Below are 18,166 nucleotides of genomic sequence, written 5' to 3' on the forward strand. Positions count from 1 at the left end.
AGTTGGGGTAGTGGTTAGCGGGGAACTTACAAAATTCTCCCGAGTTCTCAGTTTGATGCCACACACCCCACTCATGCACTTCTGCAGTGTTTTGTTGCGTTTCGTTTTGTGCCTCCCAAATGCAGTTACTCTGTGGCTCTGTGTACTTGCTGGCTGCTCTGTGGTGAGCCTCACTGTCTCCACTCTTGTGACCCACTCTCAGCTGATCCTGACGCTGGTCCCCATTCTGTAATACAGAAGAAAATGAGAAACCTGAAGCTTCCTCTCCATCAGCCCTAAGGGAACGGCCTTTAGGGAAAAGTGCAGAAAATGATGTTTTTCCCACGGCATTTATAAATCATGTGATTGAATGTGTTTTACAGAATGGTTATTTGGGAAGTTCTACAGAAAGGAGATCGTTTTGTATGAAAAAGAAAATATTCTGCTGGATCTCCACCAATCTCTTTATGATCACTCTGCTCTTCTTGTTAACATTCCCTGAATTCCATAAATTTGCTGGATCTTCATGACCTGTGACAGCTGTGATCATTCTGCCATACCCAAATGGAATGATAGAAAACATGGCTTTATTTTCTAGTGGTCCTTTTTAATATACACAAATAGCATCAGCTCAAATCCCTTTCTCTGTGACTATATAACCCTAAATTATGTTCAGTGGCAATTGACACTTTCCCATTCACATGCTGTAAATGATACAAGAAGATATTATACAAAAATGTTGAGTGGGAAATGCCAGAAGGAAGAAAATTGGATCAATGGTTCTGGAAAGCATCTCTACTTACATTTTTCCTCCCTCTCCTGTAAGGTAATAGTTCTGTCCTCTTACAAATGGTTAACATAGCATCTTGTGCTGGCTGTGGGAGTGTCTGGTGGACAGAGTTGTCTGCTTTTGAGTACACCCAAGCCACATACTTACCTTGAAATGCCAATAAATAAATAAATAAATAAATAAATAAATAAAAATAAAATAAAATAAAATAAAAAAATAAAAAATAAAATAAAATAAAATAAAATAAAATAAAATAAAAAAATCCCAGTTTTTCTGAGTGGGAGATGATGCACCTTTGTGGTGCTTTAGAGCTGCTGGTGGAAAGACTGCCCTCTCCATGGGCAGGAGAAGCTTGTCATTCTTTGATTCAACATCCTCATTCAGTTTTTGGATCTTCACCAAAAACTGAAAATCAAACAGTTGTGAAGAGAATAACAGAGGAGGAGGGCTTACAGTAGAAGAGCTTATTTTTCTTCCTTTCTATAAACATCTCTTTAAATTAGAAACCTAGTCAATACTTGGTAGAAAAGACAAAGCAAGAAAATGTTGTCTGTCAGAAGCGCTTCTGATGTGCCTCTCTGCGTAGCATTTAGTCACCTGTTTCAAGCATTTGAATGGAGTCTTGGCTTGAATTGAGTGGAGCTGCTGGCTGTATTGCTAGTGAGAGTTACAGACAGAAGTCCATGATATTTTGATGGAAATTGAATTGAAAGATTTTCGTTTAAATGGGAGCATCATTAAATTAAGATAAAGGTGACTCATTCCCAAGTATTGGAAGCTGCTGTTCCATCGGGTTTGCAGTTCACTATAGCATCTTCTCCACTCTCCCCTGAGTGATATTAAAAAATTACCTGGATTTTTCTACAGATGTGAAGCCTCCATTTCATAACTCAGTCACAGTGCAGTGTGCTGTCATGTGAAGTTTTAATTATCAAAAAATCATGCAGAAGGCTGGGAGAAATGTGCTGAGTGAACCGGGACACATTTGGAGTCTGTAAGCACACGGCCTTAAGGCTGATGAGATTAATGCTCTTGGCATCACTCTGAGCCAGTATTATGTTCATGCTGCGCTAGGGATTTCTTTTTCCATAGACCTCCTGATTGTAAGAGGGGATTCCAAAGCTCACATGCAAGCAGCAAATGTCTCCAAGTACACTGTGGCACTCGGCCAGTAACAGAAACCACCCCTTACTGTCCGCTGCAGCAGTATGCCTGGTGGAAATTGGATAGCTGTCCGAGCACGGTGTGTCACGGCACGCAGCAGTCATGTGAGAGAGACATCAGGAACAGTAGCTGACAGTCACATCACTGCCACTCAGAAAGGGATCGGTGCTTAAAAGGGAGCCCTGGATGCTTTCAGCATGAGTGAGCCTGCTGCTAATCTGCATATGTCTGGATTAGAAGTCACACCATCATAAAGATGCCGTGATCCAGGCAGTACCCATATGTCATTCGTGTGGTGACAGTTCCTAAATATCCTGTCCCCAGCAGCTCTATTCCTAAGCATAAGCAACAAATAGAAGGCAAAAGCATACAGGCAAAGCATCCCAGACCTGATCCCAGTGTCTTTAGCATTGCAATTTTCGTATTCTGCCTGTATTTGCACATCCTCTTTGTCATTTGCAAAGGGAGATTATTGCATTTGCCAATAGTTTTTCATTTGAGTCCTAAAGCAGCACAATAATGTGGATTGACTGAATATATCACTGTTAATCAGATGCAGAATGGCATACCCTACCTTCCTGTCAGTGTTATGGACCACATACCATTTGATTTAGTCTGGTGACAGGGTTGTAAATTTGGATTTTGTATCAGCCTCCCTGCTGGGGTGGTGCCTCCTTTTCCAGCATGAATGCATGAATGCAAATGATCCCAGGGCTTGGTCTGAAAGACCAGAAGGTGAGTGTCGGTGTTAATGCATATGAGCACCTGATTTGGGATGCAGTGTGAGCTTGAAGCAGAAAGGCAGATATTTTTGGACAGATTGGTGAGGGTCCACCTCATGACCTATGACCAAAATATGACCATTTTGGTTATATGGTCAAAGTGACTCAAGGTTCAAATCCGACCACCCCAGCCCTGTGTACAAATGATGGGCAGTAGGTATATGCGATGCTCCATTTTTCAGAGCATAGAACACTGAGCAAGACCTATGTGACTTTCCCAAATACTTTTCTCAAGCCAATGATGAGTTCGGTGGTGAACAGTGATTTCCACAGCAGGCTGGAATTATGAAATACACGTTTTGTTTGCTTTAACTTGAGATTTAAAGTAAATGGAAATCTTCTGATGAGGACAGCTATAACATCACATGCAAACAATTTTGTGACTTCAGTAAAGACTGCAATTCTTTCAACTCTTTCTAATTGCTGTTGCATAGGTAATAATCTTTACTCATGAGATGACCTGCAAAGCCCTCATTTGCAAGCAGGATCTGATGTAACTAAATTCTCAGTTATCCAGAGATGCTCATGGAAACTTTCCAAACGTGAGTGAATAAGTGCCCAATTCTCATTGTTTTCACAAAAGTGGGGAGTCAGACAATTGGCCTGTTTAGTCACATTTGAAAATCCCACTAGATACCCATCTGTGTCTTCCAGCAGCTTTGAAAACCTCTCTGCTGGTGCTTTCTAGAGTATGCTGTAATTAATACTGAAAGGTCAGTCAGGGCTCCAGTATTCTTTGGACCAGACTGGTGTGTATGAAGGAGACACATGCACATCACAGAGGAAACCTGAGTCCTGCACGGGAATGTACAGCTAAGTCTGAGCTGGACTTCACCCTGTGAGTTGGAGCAGATGGCCACTCTTTGAGATGGAAACGTAGGCTGAGGATAGCATGACTTAAACACAGAGTCCTGGAGTAGATATTTCAGGCCGAGCTAGCTGATTTGATTCTTTTTTATTAGATTTTTTTTTTATAAGATTTTAATTCATGGCACTCAGTGCAAAGTTTACTCTAAATTATTCAACATTTATGGGCCCTGTAGGTATTATTACATGATAATTGGCTTTCCTGGGTTAATGTTGTTTATTCTACTTTGGAAAAAAGCTAAAAAATTAATTGTTACAAGCTCAGAGCTTACCTTGTTTGATCCCACATACTACATTGCTGCTGCAGAGTTGGACCTACAGTGACTTTTGAAGGCTGAGCGCAGTGCTTGTCCAAACTCATGAAGATGAATACAAAATAACGTGTATATTTACCTCAAGGACACACCAACAGGAGGCTAAGTCACTGTGATGTTAATGCAGATGCTTTCAGCTGAAACAACGTTCTTAAGCTCATGGATTTATTTTACTTTATGGGCTATTAAACAATTAAAAAAAAAAAAGCCTTGAATGAGTTGGAGTGCTCCTTCTGTGTCTTCATGAAGGGACTGCTTAAAGGAAGGGGACAAAATCTTTAGTGGGGACAGACCCTTTAGCAACGTCTGCTTTGGTAGAACAAGAGGAAGTTGTTTCAAACTAAAAGAGGGGAGATTTAGATTGGATTTAAGGAAAAAGGTTTTTACAATAAGGGTAGTGAGGCACTGGAACAGGTTGCCCAGAGAGGTGGTGAAAGTGCTGTCCCTGGAGACACTCAAGGTCAGGCTGGATGGGGCTCTGAGCAACCTGATCTATCTGTAGGTGTCCCTGTTTATTGCAAGGGACTTGGACTGCATGACCTTGAAGGGTCCCTTCCAACTGAAATGATTCTGTGATTCCATGAAACAATCCTCAGAAACTAGAGGAAGTCTTCATTGCAGCCTTCCCAAGGCAGCCTTGTTGGTTCTTGAGTCTTCTGCCATAAACTTTCTATGCCAGGGTAGGAAGGGGGAAAAGCAAGGAAGAAGGAAAGCCTGGAAGGGTAGCATCTGGGAAGAAGAATAACCACTGGACAGCAGAGAAGGTTAGTGAGGGAGCTGGCACAATGCACAAGCCCAGCATAGCCATGATACTGGTTTTGCTGGTCACGATGCGTTGAGCCTTGGGCTTGACACATTCAGCCAGCCTGAAGGTGAGCTCAAACGTTCGTCCACCTTGACTTAGCATAAGTTCTCATTAGCAGACAGCGGCTGCCTTTCCGCTAATGTGAGCATATCTGTCTGTCTGTCCTGGCCGTGCTAACCACGCAGTGCCCCAGCAGGCGACTAGGTGGCAGCAGAGGACGCGGAGCCATGTCGCTGTGACGGCTGCCAGACCGGGGGTGGCCTTGCAGGAGTAGCAACGAGTTGCCCTCCTGGAGGCTCTCACCCCCCCTTTCCTTCCTGCCCAGGGACGTGGCAACAGCAGTGACTCTCGGGGAGCCAGCCAGGAAAGAGGCGGAGGAGAACGAACTTTGGATAGTTGTATTTTCTTTATAGGTTCATCTGATTGCTTTCTTTAACGCTGACTTTCTATTCTTTACCATACTGACCGAAGCTCTTCTGTCTTCCCAGAGCTGCCCCACACAACGGAGCCACCGTCGTACACATTTTGTACTAACCAAAGTTCGTCTTTTCTTTCCCAAGCCATCCATTCATCCCCAGAAGGGCTATCCCGAGGAAAGGGGAGTACTCCACTCAGTATTAGGAATGCAGTAATGAGAGAAAGCAAATGGCCAAAAGTCTCCAAGGAGAGGAAAGAAAAATGTTGAATACACTGTAGTGTTGAGATAATGGAGGAAAAGTTGTTTGTTGGATAAATGTAGAACCTGAAGTTTAGGAGCAGCAGATGATAAGTAAACAAACACATTCAGGCTTATATTCTTGCTTTTCTAACATCACTGAAGAACCAATTAATGAAAAGTCTGGCAGCTTTTGGATCTCATTGTTTGGAGAACAGACCATAGGAAAATCTGTAAAATTTTGGCAGAGTTTTAGTCATAAGGTCAGTCCAGGCAAAGGAAAACTATAGCCTATTTAGTTACTTCGTCCAAGGAATTTACATAAAAATTATTTGCATTTTTAATGTTCAGCAAAGCTGGAACTGTGCACTGCATTCAGAGTGCCAAAAATAAGTTCACAATTCTATGGGTGTTTTTTTACATTACAGCAAAATAATATTGCGTCTATTTAACAAAAATCTTTTTTTACTTGTATTTGTGAAGCACAGATAGTATAGAAAGAAAGAAGAAATCAGCAGATTATGTGCAGACAGGAGAACACTGACAAATTCTGTTCTAGGCAACAATAATATTTAACCATCAGCAAATAAGAGCAGAGGCAGCATGGAGATCTCATGTATAAACTTAGGAATGAGTGCTCATTATTAGCCTGCTTTTTCGTACAAGCACTTCCTCGTGGTTTAAACAGCAATGTCCTTTTTATAAAGTATCCTGTTGATTTTGCCTGAGGGAGAGTCCTTTTCACAAATGCCACAACAGAGGGAAACTCTGATGATGTAAAAAAAAAAGCCAACAACATGCCAACAAATAAATCTAACTCAAAAGTGAACACTGTGGTGTACTGAAAAGCGAGGTTGCTAAATAAAGGGAAAGTGATATTTAATGACTGAACACAGATACGATTGTATTGTCCTCATTGTTAATTGTTATAGTGATTTAATTAAACAAATCCTTTGTTAAAGTAGAAAAGAAGCAGAGGCAGAATTGGCTTTTGCCTACACCAGATTGCTGCGGAATCCAGGAACTTTGCCAGTACCATCACAGCAGGGCTGTCTGCAGAGCATGCAGTGCCTCAGTCCCAAGTGTAGGTAAACTGAGGCAAGCCACATACATCCTCAGGACTGAGGGCAAGACTGGATTTCCAGGTGCAAACTCAGTACAAAGTCATCATTGGGAATTGCTAGGTGTTATACTTAAGCATTAATGTTATTACTGATCTGGTTTAAGTCTGAACCATTGCCTTCCTCTACTTGATCTTGGCTGAATTTCACAGCAAGATGCAGATAGAGAATATAAAGGGCTGTTAAAGATGTATAAATAGAGGGTCAGACATGTTCATGTTAGAAAATGTAGCATTCAAGCAGAAATACCTAGTGGCATCCTTTCAGAAATCAAGAGGAGAACAAAGGAATGGAAATTAGTGTATAGGAACAAGAAAAATATATTCACCTGTTTGCATAACACACAATGAAGAAATCACTAACAGGCAAGAGAAGGGGGCACAGGAAGCTGCAGGGCAAGGAGTTCTCAAACACAACTAGAGTCAACATTCCTTAATGATTTACACATTACAGTGGCAAAACCAAAGTCCGGCACACTCCCTCAGATGTGGGGCAAGCAATATAGCTGTGGTTCTCTTTGCTTGCCTCCAGCCTTTAGTGATCTCCATGTCACTAAAATGGAATCCAAGTGATTAATCCCTCATGTGCACAGGGTCACATGTCGGTTTTGGGACACCATTGGGTAAGGTAGAGAAGGACAAGCCTGAACGGACTGCACAGCTGAAATACAACTCTTTTTTATCATATCCATCACATGTCTTCTCCAGGGGGAAAGGCATGACCAGCAGGGATGTTAAGCTTTTTAACCTTGAATGACATCCTGTGATAAGCCTGGGCACACAGGAAAAGAAAGAGGCAATGGCTTCCACCCACCAGAAGTCTTATATTTCCCCAGTGCTGAGGCTGTGATAATTACAACATGCTCAGCTGGTGCTATTATTCAACCATTCCTGCAGGAGAGGGTCCGTCTCAGCCAGCATAAAGATTGCTACAAAACTCTATGGCAGTGAAAAGTTAATTAACAAAAGCAGTTAACTGTTCACATGAATGGCAGGAACAACTTCCCCAGCCATGTGATTATATTTGCATTCAGTGCAGTGCTCACGATGCCTTGCCGACAGGCCAGATGCCGGCTGTGCTAAGTGCTGCATGGAACAAGTGAATGGAAAAGGGAGAGAACAACTTCGTGGTGGCAGTTGTTGTGGAAGAACAGTTGTTGCAGCTGAGTTGATGCCAGTATGCAACTTGAAGCGGGGAAAAAGGGGAAAAGAATCAAAGCATAAAGAGAGAATCAGCAAAGCTTATGGTAGTAGAAATGGACAAAATGCTGGGAGCAGATGCGCGTGCATTGGAAGTCCCATGGATGTCAGATTATATGCACAAGGCCAGAAGTGATGGGTGATGCTGAAAGAGGATTGACCGTGGTAGGAGGGGAAGTTCAACAATGGAACAAAGAAAGACAGAACACAGCCTGATGAGGGGCCCTCCAGGTGAGGGGAAAGTTGAGTCATAACTGCAGAGAGAATGAAAACAAAATTGGGAAGAATCCTCCACCTCTAGGGTCAGGTTATCATTAGAATACAAGCATCTTGGGACTGTTCAGCATGGAGGAAAGGAGGCTTAGGGGGATCTCATCAGTATCAATGTCCATAAATGTCTGAAGAGAGGGTGCAAAGAGTATAGAGCCAGACTCTTTCCAGTGATGCCCAGTATCAGGACAAGAGGCCGTGGGCACAAGGTGGAACACAGGAGGTTTATCTGAACATCAAAATGTGCTTCTGTGCTGTGAGGATGACCAAGCACTGGCATAGGTTTTCCAGAGGCTGTGGAGTCTCCTCCTCGAAGATCTCCAGAAGCCACCTGGCCATGGGCCTGGGCACCCTGCTCTGGGTGGAGTGGATGGACCCAGATGTCTCTGCCAGCCTCAGCCATGCTGTGATTCTGTGATCTGCATCCATTCCAAGGCTGGCTCAGGTTGGAAAAAGAATGAGAAACTACCCACAGTTTCTCAGGAAACACAAGCTGAATTATGGCTGAGAGCAATTTGGGAGCAGAGAAAGGGTTTGAATGCAAGATTATTCAAAAGTGCAGGAGAGAAGAGGAAGAAGAGAAAGGGAAGGCCATGTGAGAGAAAAAAAAAAAAAGCATCTTTATGAAAACGTGCCTTTAGAAGCAGTAACAGCAGAAAAAAATGCATGTCTCTGTCCGGGCTGGGATGTGAGGGAGAAAATAGCTTGGGTGTCTGCAGTAGGGCAGAAGCAGGGCAGTCCTGCCATGTACTGCTAGAGGCAAGAGGGAAAACCTGAGGACAGAAGCCTTTAAGATGGGAGTGCTGCCATGAGAAGTTATAGCAGGGGAAGGCTGTGAAGGGAGCCCAGAGGAGCGTGGAGATAGAAGGGCAGCCAGATTGGGTCAAGTGTCATCAGGTGTGTAACAGGAGGCAAGCATAGGGTCTGGATTTGGGTTACTGAGTGAAGTGAGAGGTGGAGAGAGCAGCAGACAAGACTGTAAGCAGAGCAAAAAAGTTAAAAAATGATAAATAAAATTAAAAAGTAAAATAAACAGGTTAGTGTCACATCTTGTCCAGAAGGGGAAGGAAGAGGTGACCAGATTCCTTTACACTTAGTGCGGTGAGTATGTGGAGAGACCTTTTGGAGTATAACAGAAAAATTAGAAAGCTGAATCGGTTCCATTTGGAGGGAGAGGGAAGTGTTGTGGAAGTTATTCTGGTACTTTCTCCTGTAGCCAGAGGGTGATATATGGAAGTTGCATAGAAGGAAAGTGGTAGTTGAGATTTTGTAGCAGTGGTAATTGAGAATTAAGCCTTAGATAATAAACTGTATTTAATCATTTTATCTTAAATGTATGTTTTCCATGCATCCACCTTCTGGCAAAAATGTGCTTAGTGACCTTCACCTTTTTGCCATTTCTTCTCCAACTGTGCTTTGCCAGGTTTTGGAGAAAACAGTCCTGGTCTAGATTGACCAATTCTTAGTGCTTTCCTGGCTCCTGGTTTTGGTAGGATAGCTGTCTCCACAGTTATATTTAGATGACGTACAAATTTGCATTTCTTCTGTTGGAATTTCCTTGTTTTCAACCATGGTTCGCAACTGTACTGGGCTGTCAATCTCAGATCTTCCCAGAATGCATGAAATTGTTTTTTAATTATGTTTAGAGTACTTTGCATAGATACCACTGTGAATCCAGCTTCCTTCCTTTCTGCCTGTAGACCAGCTGTATTGGCTGAGATGTCATTATAGGAATCATCACACCAAATTTCTGTTAACACTCATAAAAATGCATGTTCTGTCAATGACTAAAAGTGTTCATTTGCCTTGCCTTTGTGTTCAGACCACATCCTACATTCATACTTTCCTTTTTCTTCTAAATCTTTTGCCTCAGACAGAGTTCATTTTCTGTCTTGCTTTTTAAGTTAGAAATACACACCACGTCATTTGAATTAAACAAAAAAGTCCCCTATTCCTCTTCCCTTACACTGTTTGAATAGAGGCCTGTATGAGAAGCTCTGGCAGTTTTAAAATGGGAAGACTGGTAATTTTTTTTTGCTTACATGGAGATCGTTTTAATCCAAACAGACTCTTATTACGAAAGATATAAAGGACATTCCATTGCTTCTTGAATCCAAAACACTCCTAAACTGACACATTTACCACTTGGTCTCTCAGTTTGCACAGCACAAAGCACATAGGAGTGCTTTGTCTGCACTGTTATAATGCTGTTCTTTCAGAAAGCTGGTAATTCTCTAAGTCTGAGCTTTGGCCTGGGCTCACTAACAAAGCTCAGCACATGGACAACAGGGTGGATATCTGAGGGATGCCTCATGTTAGAGGCCATCGTCTGTGATAGCACTAAGTGACCCATGTGCTCTCTGTATGCCGTTAGCCAACGAGAGACAATGTGAGCTAGTCATAAGCATCCTTTACATGTTAAGACTCCAAGCTCAGATTCCTATCATTAAATGGCAAGAACCAGTACAGGCTCACTAGGCACTACTTTCAAATCTGTAGGAATTTATTTATGCCTGTGAAAATCCAATCTCAGCATTAAAGGAAGGCCAAAACCAAAGAGGGTATCCACTGAAGATACTGTTGGTCTAACCACTGACTGGTCTCTTAGTTTTAATACCACAGTCTCAAGAAAGAGGATGATTTGGAGTAGGCAGCAACTCAGTCTTCCTGAAGAGAAGAAATAAGTGCCTCCTTGAGGATACCTGATCATTTTCTACCTGTCAATCATGCATGTGAGAAGGTGATTCTGCAGCTATTTGAATAGCCTGCTTTACCTCTTTGCAACTCTCTTTAACACATAGACTATGACATATCCATTAAAGTTGCCAAGTTCTTCAGCTTTTGTCCTGCATTGTTGTTTTGAACCTTACAAACTAGGAGTGCATTTGTGAATAGGATGCAAGAATTTGACTGCAGAACGGCCAGTGGGTCCTTTGAGATGTGTAAAATACATTCTCATAGTTTAGTTGGGGCAACAAATATTCATGGGGGATCTGCAGCTGCCATTTATTCTGAGTGGCAGGACAGTGTGAGTGTGAAATGTTTTCAGTGACCAAGCCTAAGAAGAAATCTGAGCCTATCTTGACAGGCTGTTTTATTCCTTCACTTTAAGCATTAATGTATTCTGAGCTTTTTTATTTAAGCTCATTTACCGTGCATTTCAGTGGTTCTCTTACTAATTATTGTGTTGAGATGAGAATCAGGCTTCCAAATATAAAATGAAATATTTTTCATCTCCACCATTCCCTATGGTCTGGGAGTAGATGAGTATGGCTTAAGATCTGGATTGAAATGAAAATGAGACCAAATTTCAGCAGACAGAACACCTTGAAACATTGCCTTTTACGTGTGGAATCTTCTGAAAAATCCGGAGGGTAAGTTAGGTTTGCAGAACAGAGGTCTGAAACAAAACTGTGTTTAAAAGAAAAGGAAACAACCCTGCTCTGAAAGGGGCCGTCCCTCCTGGTAAAGAGACTCTGGAGGCAGCTGTCTCCTCTGTCTGCCCCAGTGAGTAGGATGCAGGCCTACTTCCTGTCTGAACAACTGAATGATAACGTGAAAAAGCCACAGTGACATCTGACATTTCTTTTAGTTTCCCTTTTTATAGCCAGACAGCGTGATTCACTTGGGTTCTTCTTGAAACTGGAGAGATGTGAAGAGAAAATTCGAGCATACCGCTCAGATATTGAAAGGTGATATTCCTACCCTTATGACTGTCTCCAGAAGGGCTGAGAGGGAGTGCCATTCATGGCAATGTGAACCTCATCTTCTGCATCACAGATAACAGACAATTTCCTTGTGATTTCAGTACTTCTTCCTCCTTGACCTCTTCTTGTCACATTGGAGTCTAATCTAGGTCAGACACATTGGAAAATCATAGAATCATAAAAGGATTGTGTTAGAAGGGACCTCAAAGATCATCCAGTTCCAACCCCCCTGCCATAGGCAGGGTTGCCAACCACTAAGTCAGGCATAAGATCAGGTTGCCCAGGGCCCCATCCAGCCAGGCCAAGAAGACCAAGAAGCATTTGAAGCTGCCTGAAAAACAGAAGAAACACTGGGAAATCAACTGGAAAAGCTGAACTATGAAGAGGCAGAATAACATGAAAGCATTTTAGCGCCAAAAAAAAAAAAAAAAAAAAAAAAAAAAGGCATTGACTTGTGAGATCAATGAGTTGATAGAATTGTATGAAAGCAGCAAAGCACCCTCCTATACTCTCAATAAAAAAATCCAGAAAATAATTGGAAACCAAACTGTATAAAAGACCTTGTTGTGACACTGTGGAAGATGGTGATAGAAGTGATAAGCTTCATAATTGCTCCAAGCAGTAAATAGTTATCCAGCATGGTAATCTTGTTGAATCTGATCTTGTTCTGAATCTGTCTTCCAGGATCCTACTAGAGTATCAAAGGTGATTGGAAGTGAAATATGTTAATATAAATTTATTTGAGTTATAAAGAAGCTTACAAAGGCATTTTACCAACCAGTACTTTTTGGTGCTACATACGGTCCTTTGATGCACCTGAGTTATTTAATTTATCTATGGCCAAAAGATCTTAAGAATAAGCTGTGAGACACGGAGTCCAAATGCTATCAATAAGCATATGGTTAGAGGGAATTTCAGAAATTAGAACAAGGCTGTTACAACACCTCATCAGGGAATGGTTGCCATAGTAAGAATGCCTATCCATCACCTGATCATTCAAGTCTTTTAAGAACTTCCCAGTGGGTTGGGAACCTGGAACCTGTGTGTGAACATTCCCCTTGTGAAGTTGTGCTTGGTGTCTTTGCTGCTTCTGCATTTTGCTTGAGCATGTGGAGACAGACCTGCCCAGTCAGCTTTTATGCACAGTCACTGTGTTTTAGCACCCAGCCTTGTAACGTGCAGAAGAACTTGTTCGTCCTCTTTGTGTCCTTGGAATTACAATTAAGAAGTACATCACTGGAACCAACTCTAAGTACTTGCTCGAAACAGGGCAGGCCTCAGAGAAAGATGAGATAGCTCAGGGCCTTTTCCAGCTGAGTTTTGACAGTCTTGAAGGATGGGGATTCCACAGCTTCTCTAGACAACCTGTTCTACCATACTCCAAGGCTTTCTTCTGTGCATGTGTGCACATCAGCAGAGAATGGGGGTTGCAGGAGGAGAAGGGAGTGCACGCATTCGTGTACTTATTCATGAACAGTGTTCACAGAAGAGCAGTCCCAAATTCTGTTTCCTCTTTGGCAGGTGAAGAAAGCATGCTGCCACTGGTGAGCCAGGCAGTTACTAGGCAGCTTTTAAAATAACCCCCACACTAAGCAAAATTATATGCTGTAATAAATGAGATGTTTCTAGAAATAATATGTTTTTAGTTTTGAAATAGTTTTGCAATTCTGCAAGGATTCACTGCTTTTAAGTAACTGGAAAAATGAGTGCCTTGAATCTCTTTCACATTGAGATCTATTGTCAGTTTATTAAATGCAGATTTATTGCTGACTTTCCTAGCCAAAAAAATAGCTGTTAGCACGCTATAACTGAGCATAAATTTGACTTCACTGAATCAAAGACATTTTTAAAGAAAAAAATTACTTAATGACCTGTCTGATCTAATAAATTTTGTAGTTCTCATAAAACAAGATGACAAGCATTTATGTCCACTAGATGTGTAAAACTAAGATAGTCCTGGTGGTTAGCATCTGAAATAGTTTCTTTAGCCAATTGGTCTCATGGTGGACTCTTGTCAATAAAACAAGGCAAGGATAGGAATGGCTGCATAAGTAAGATGAGATAGAAACATTTTCTCATGAAGCATTAAAATTGAAGTAGCCTGGTGGCATGAGACTTCAGAGGTTGTCTGTAGGCCACCACGCTTCATGACTGGCAGAATTCCCTTGACAAAAATCTGCATTTAAACTGCAGGCTTATAGTGTAAAAGGGAACTAATCATTTTCTTCATTCAGGAAATCCAGTTTGCAGAAATCTGCTCCCTCTGGACATCATTAAGCTTAACTATACAAAGAGAAGTTTCAGAATCCATAATATATGTGTATTTAAATATGTGCATCTATATATGTATGAAGTCCAGTTTCTGTTCAGCTACAAAGTTTACATATGCCTAGAAATTTTCATATATACATGGACCATGCCTAAACTTTCTTTAGAGTCTGGCATGTTTTCATTCAGCCTCAGTCATCATTCTTGTAACAGATGCCATAGAAAGTCAAGTGCATCTCATCTGTTCTCCTGGAACAGCATTGCCCCAAGGCCATCCTTGGAGGCATCAGTAGAGACCCAAGTTTCTTTGTTTGAATCAAAGCACATCAGCATAGTTTCATTGATTGAAATGTACTTTGGTTCCATTCATTCCCACTCATGTAGTGCTCCCTCATGGCAAGGTCTTGTAACTGGGTCTTGAGCATCACAGTGTTTGCTATCACATCTGGGTGGAATTGTCCCAGGAGAATAAGCACTCCAGAATGGGTTTCTCAGCACAACTTCAAAGTAGACACTCCTGTGACAGCATTTCAAAGCTATTTCCTTTTTTTTTTTCCTTCCAAATTCTGAATCTTCTGTAAGCAGCACAGTAACTCTTTATCTCCTTTGCAGTCCTCTATTGCTTCATCAAAATAGACTCAAAATTCTAACACTCTTCCCTTTTACTCCACTCTTTGCAGCCTTCAAGACTAGTTCACATTCATCACTACAGTCTCTCTCAAGTACTCTTGTGTGATTGTATGCGTGCATAGTGACATGTCCACATGCGTGAAGGAGAAGTGCTGTTCCTTGCTCATACTTAGGAAGCTTGATAGGGAAGCCATGAATCATGCTTGGACCTCCCAAATGCAATAGTATCTCCTGTGAGCAGAGTGTGGCCCCGTTGCCATCCTGCCTGCATAGGACACTGCCCCCTTGCAGATGCTGCCCCGCTGCAGAGTTGGAAAAGCCTTTCTGGAGTGAACCTCCAGAGTCCCTGTGCAGTATGCAGAACTCAAAATGAGTTTGGAACAGTCTGGGAGACATGGCAGCAAAGGCTGTCACTACTGTTGAAGGAAAGGGAAAAATGGATTAGGCAGAGGACTGGGGGTTGTTGGGGAATTGTAGTTTTGTCAGGATTTGTCAGGGGTTCCCAAGAATAGGAAACAGGCTTGTAAAGATTGATTGAGTATGAGGGGGAACATTGGGTCCGGGGCAAGGGATAATAGGAAATCTAAGAGTGAGGAGGCTGCTCAAGGGGAAAATAGGAAAGAAAGGAAGGGGAACAGTTCTGTCAAGAGCATATATCAATAAGCTAATCAAGATGAGTTTCTTTGCTTTCATCATGAGCACAAACTTTTTGTGTGCATGATTCCCTGCAGTAGCTTCATTGATTTCAAGGCAGAACATCCTCTATTTCCTCTCTTTCTTCCCTCATCTTCCATCCTCTTTTCTTCCCTCTATACAACCTTATAGGATGTCTGGGAAGGGGAGGAATTTTCCAACCCTATGAAGAATGCCCAAATGGCTCAGCAGTGTTGAACTCTCTTGCCTCAGGGGCTCCATTTCTATGTCTTTGCTGGTGATAATATGTCAAAACACAAATATAGTTGGATTTCAGGCCCCCATGTGGAGATTTTGTCAAGGAAATGTAGCTAATGTTCACATCTTACTTTCATGTATTTATTTTTGTTGGTAAGTTTGAACACATTTTCCTCAGCCTACAATTCTATTCCTGTTGGTTGTATACACGTAGTGAGTAATTCACTCCTGAGAACGTAATTTCACTTCCTTAGTCCTGATGTTTTTCTGTTACAAATCCAGATGTGATGTTCCATTGCTAGCTTCTAACTTTAATGTTGATGACTGCTAATGCTAGCATTAATAATGATAGGCTTTGCTACTGATGGCAGGTATGTTTACAGATTTTAACTCAGGAGTCTATCAGTAGAGACATTTATGCATTGTGAAAGCATGTCCCACATCTAGAGGTACCATTTTAGGGTTATGCTATCTCTGTCTATGGGCAGTTAGTCCTCTTTCTCATGTAAGGTTAAGATGTGACCGGCAGCAGAACTGACAGAAATCTCATTTGGATCTGTGTCATCTCTGTCGAGTTCATCTCGACCGCTCTTCTCATGTTTGAATGAGATGAGGCACGTCTAAAGCTGAGTCCATAATACAGGAGAGGAACAGCAAACACATTTTAGGAACTAATTGCAACAAATATTCAGTTGGTAGAGTGAATACGAGCACCCAACGTCGAAAAAGAGTAGCTCAGCATCCAGTACATTTAGCTGTCTCCGGCTGGAGAATCTGTAAACCCTTCACAGCCCCTTGCCACAAGATATGCATTCCTTCAAGCAAAGTACCAGCCAGAAATGTCTTCTAAGTGCCCCATGTCATATGTTCCAGAATTTCAACCACTCTGGTTGTGCTGAGAGTCTTGTTTACTTTGAAAAAATAAAATAAAGAAGTTCTATTAAGACAAACATCATAGTTCTATAATGTCCAAGCAAAATAGCCAACGAAGAGTAAGGCTTTGCCTGAGTCTCACTTATACACTATATTTTTGATACTCTTGAAGACACCCTATACATCTTTAGATCACAACATTCATTTGACATGACTCAGTTTACTCTCTCACACAGCTGATCAAATGTGGCACATACATTAGACCATGAGGAACAGCAGGCATGCCATGCATCAAGACGACCTCCAAAGAATAAGCAATGAAAATTGCATGAAAGGTCAGATGGGGGAGCAGTTGGATCATGGGCAGGAATCAGCACACCAAGAATGAAACAAAACATTCTTGTTGCAGGTCCCTGTGTCTCCTGTGTGGTTGCTGCTGATGTGTGAAATTCAGGTCACTTGCCAGGTTTGTGTTGCTACATTAAACAGCATTACAGTAGGAACAACATTGTACTGCACAGGGCTTAAAAAGAAGTAGTTGCAATACAAAATGAATGTGAGAGCCAAGAATGAAGAAAAGGGACATTTCACCTTTTGAAATAAGTATACGCTGCTTATTTCTGCATTAAAAGCAAAACGAACCTAGAGGAGAGTTTGTCTTTTCCCCTTTTCTGGAAGAAATCCTGAGAACTGGTTTTAAATGATGTCCAAACCTGGCTGTTAAGCTGAGAAGCAAATGCTGAGCCAGTGTGTATCCAGTGGCAATCATGCAGTAGTAACAGAATGTGAAGAAACTTTGGAAAAGAAAAGAAGAGCCAGCTGCGTCCACTGAATGTGGCATTAAGGGAGAAAGGCTGTGATGATGTATCTGCCTGTACGGGGCTGGGTTCTGAGGGGACCTGACTGCTGGATGGTGCCCGCACAGCAGGGTGGAAGAGCACAAGTGTGGCTTCTGTCCTCTTGGTGCAGTTAAGCAGGATCACAAATAATAGATTATAGACATCTGCTTGTTTGATGTGGGTGTGAAATTCTAAATTAGCTAACAAAATGGTGCTTTGTATTAATAACAAGCACGCAATTTACTCTGTAATTTCCCTGAGAGAATGGCAAAGTTAAATAATTAAGCATGCCTCAAAACAGGATTATTATAGGGATTAAGAGGAAAAAAAATACAGCAGCTAAAATTAAAAAAAAAGGAATGTAGAAACAATGCCTCCAAACCATGGCTTTTACACATAGCATTTTGCATGCTAGTTAAACTAGAAACAGTTGAGAATGAGTAACCTGGATGAATCTGTTAACCTCACTCTTCAGTGAGAGGACTGATCTGTAAAACACTGCACAAAAATCAACAGATGGTGTTGTTAGCCACCTCTGGAGTGTCTGCCTCTAGGAAGCTTAGAGCATCTCCTTCCAGGAAGAAGGATGGAAGGATGGGCTTTCACCTATTTTTCTTAGAGACACACCAGGTCAGTCTTTTCTTTTTTTCCTTTTCCTTTTCCTTTCCCTTTCCCTTTCCCTTTCCTTTTCTCATTGAGTGAATGTCCCAATCACTTTTCATTTTCTCAGAGTAATGATGAGTATTTACCATGTGTTAATTTAACTCCTTCGATATGCACTATTTGCTTCATGTTTTCCCAGTATATCTTCATGTTCAGTTATTACCTATACTGCTTTTTTTTAACTTACTTTTTTTTTCTTCACATTTCACGAATCCAAAAATGGCAGTTTATAAACTTTCCCAAACACATATGCAGAAATATGGGTAAATATAAAGTGGATTAAAGACAATTTCTAAACACAACTACAGAACAGATAGATTTGAAAACCATGATGCTCAGCTTATTCAGT

The 18,166-nt window shown here is 41.6% G+C and overlaps 1 long non-coding RNA gene across 1 annotated transcript; it reads left to right on the top strand.

The window, feature by feature from the left end:
* Positions 1-8,921: 8,921 nt before the first annotated feature.
* On the top strand, positions 8,922-17,769 carry LOC125691101 (uncharacterized). Its single transcript, XR_007375922.1, has 3 exons — positions 8,922-9,047; positions 16,725-16,781; positions 17,671-17,769. It is a non-coding gene; the product is annotated as an uncharacterized LOC125691101 (long non-coding RNA).
* Positions 17,770-18,166: the final 397 nt, after the last annotated feature.

The sequence above is a fragment of the Lagopus muta genome, chromosome 3 (genome assembly GCF_023343835.1).
Source record: "Lagopus muta isolate bLagMut1 chromosome 3, bLagMut1 primary, whole genome shotgun sequence".
In the NCBI taxonomy this organism is placed as follows: Eukaryota; Metazoa; Chordata; class Aves; order Galliformes; family Phasianidae; genus Lagopus; species Lagopus muta.